The 2,813-nt window shown below is 38.6% G+C and overlaps 1 long non-coding RNA gene across 2 annotated transcripts; it reads left to right on the forward strand.

The window, feature by feature from the left end:
- The first annotated feature begins 3 nt into the window (after window positions 1-3).
- Window positions 4-2,027, forward strand: LOC143209502 (uncharacterized). 2 transcript variants are annotated; one of them, XR_013009097.1, is made up of 3 exons: window positions 4-139; window positions 214-371; window positions 451-2,027. It is a non-coding gene; the product is annotated as an uncharacterized LOC143209502 (long non-coding RNA). The 2 variants fall into 2 exon arrangements; XR_013009096.1 differs by having other exon boundaries at window positions 214-349.
- The last annotated feature ends 786 nt before the right edge of the window (window positions 2,028-2,813 follow it).

The following is a 2,813-nucleotide window of genomic DNA, read 5'->3' on the forward strand; positions in this document are numbered from 1 at the left end:
GAATTGGCTGGGATGGCGGGAACAGTGCTGTGCAGTGCTGAGATCACTGAGATATTGTGCAAGATTTCTCTCGCATGCGCGGCTACTTAAGCCTCAGTAAAGTAAAATTCTCGATAAAACTGGGTTTCTTGATCACCTTGTAAAATTTTTAAAAATTGTTATGATTTTATTGTGAAAAATGAATATATAACATGTGTATTTGGTAATTTGTAGGACACTTACTGGCCAATATAATTGAATATAAATAACTGCCTCATCATCGTTACTGTAATGGCCGGCATTGGCCGGGCGGGAAAAGTAAACGACGGCGCTATCTTGCGACAAAAGTGATACAGCAAAGTGCAGCAAAGTAACTTTAAAATTAACGCGTTGTTGGTCTCGAATTGTTTATTAATAACTCATTTATCCATTTGGTATCATAATACTTTATAATTATTGTATTTTTTCAAGGTCTAGAGAAGCGTAAAGGTGAGCGCATACTAGAGGGTCGCGGGAAGGCCAAAGCCACCGATGGACGACCATGCGACAAGGGAGCAGGGCTACCTGCTGTGCGTGACAGGCCGATTTAGCCGGGCCCCTGTGCACAAAATGGCGCGATTTTCACCTGCCGGGGGCTCGAGCCCAGAGCCTGACGGCCGGGCTGGGATTCAGCCTGTTTTTGAGAGGGCAGCACGGTATCACACTAATGTGGCCAATCAGTGCTTCGATTGAGCCCAACTTTTCTCGCGCATGCAATGCGCTTACATGTCGTTTATTGTTTTATCAGCAGCTAAAGAAGGTGGCGTAGGTACCAGCGTGACGCGGTGCTAATTACCGCGGCGGAGTAAGGGTACCGACTGGTACCAACTGGTATGTTAGCCAATTCGTCTGCGAATTTCTGCGGTCGTTGGGCTTTCGGTCAAAATATACCTGGAGCCTTTTCAAATACACTGTGGATCCTTCAAATAATTTACTTTTACTGATTGTTTATTTTTAGATTCGTTTTTACAAACATGAAGGTCACCCAAGTAGCCACGTACGTCCCTAAAACGTACGGTTCACGTCCAAACGTCCTACGTCCATTCTGCGTACGTTTTAGGGACGTACGTGGCTACTTGTGGCTACTTGGGCAATCTGATGAACATTATAAACATTTTGATGGAAACATATCACAGCAATAATAACAAGGAAACACCCAACAACCGCAGAAATTTGCAGGAGAATTGGCTATACATACCAGCCGATACCCTTACTCCGCCGCGGTAATTAGCACCGCGTCACGCTGGTACCTGCGCCACCTTCTTTAGCTGCTGATAAAACAATAAACGACATGTAATCCAGTGGTATTGTTTAAAATACTATATACGTTTATACTAAATGCTTATATTTCGATAAAACAAGCCAGAATTCCCCCACACGCCAGGTGCAAGACTATATTCCATTATGCATAATTATTGTGAAATGGCAAAAAAAAAGAAAATCCTGAAACATGTATCCCCTATTTTGGATCAAAGATCACGCACCCAAGTTTACATTAAAATTAACTAACAATAAATAAGAGAAACTACAAAAAGAAATCAAATTTTTAATATATTGTTTAAACAAAAAACTTTTGTTAATATTTTCTTGCGCGACTACATTGCCCATTGAAAAACACACAATTTAAAAAAAAATTCAGATTTTTCGGCCTCTGGTTTCCGAGATATCTCAAAAAGTATGGTTTTGACCCCCAACTTTGAGGGCTGTTTTCACCCCTTCAAAGTGGATGATTGCCGATAAAAAAAATACGTGTCAAATATTTTTCAAAGAACTATAAACTCCCAAAGTTTTATCAAAATCCGAATTTCGCATCTGAATATGTTCCCTTGTTAGTTATTATACACCATATAAAATATCCTTATATTTGCTTCTTGTTGAAAAATGAAAAAATTGTTAATTTCATTCATCTTGTTAGTAAACATACTCGTTGGGGGATTCATTCCTTCAAATAATGAATTACTGTTCATAAATTAAAAAATTAATTTTTTCTTCACTCTGTTATCCTGTTTACCTAGTTTTTATTAGTAATAAATATATGTAATAGAATATTACATTTATATCATTTCTATAAAACTATATGTCTAAAGTACATTCTAACATTGGTGTGAATTTTGCTTGAACATTATTAAACCTGCAACGATTAAATAAGTTATCAATGTGTTATCGGTGATAACTAGACTGCGGATCTTTATGCAAAATAAAAAATGTTTGCATTCATTGCAAGGCACAGCAGCCAAATAAAAATGTCTTCCTTCTTTTAATTATCTTATTAAGGTGAAACTAATACGCTGGTGGCCTTAAATATTTTTAATATGTTCACTGTTTTAAATTGTACGTACCCATTTTTGTCATACATGCATAAAATTCGCAGTCTAGTGATGACACTCATTTTTGAGATGCGCTATATTCAGAGTCTCGATAACGATAACATTATCGTAAACCATTATTGCTACGAACGTAACGAAAGATAGCTACGGTGAAATATGGCAACAATTACTCAACAGTTACTCTTTCATCGAAAAAATGATTTCAATTACGTAATCTTTTGATAGTTGCTGGTTCAGCAGTGGACGTATTAACCACATGCATTTCAATAGAAAAATCGCGTTGCTGTATATTGTATATCCATCTTCAAAGAACTTTTATTCCACACACGAAGGATATGGATGCGCGCGCCTTTTCGGTGAGCGCGGAATTCGGAGCACGCGATTGGCCGGCGTTTTCGCCTGGCAGGGTCACGTGGCCGCGCCGCGTATATACGTACGGCCGCCGGCAAAGTTCCGCACTTACTCTTT

Source organism: Lasioglossum baleicum, chromosome 6 (genome assembly GCF_051020765.1).
Source record: "Lasioglossum baleicum chromosome 6, iyLasBale1, whole genome shotgun sequence".
In the NCBI taxonomy this organism is placed as follows: domain Eukaryota; kingdom Metazoa; phylum Arthropoda; class Insecta; order Hymenoptera; family Halictidae; genus Lasioglossum; species Lasioglossum baleicum.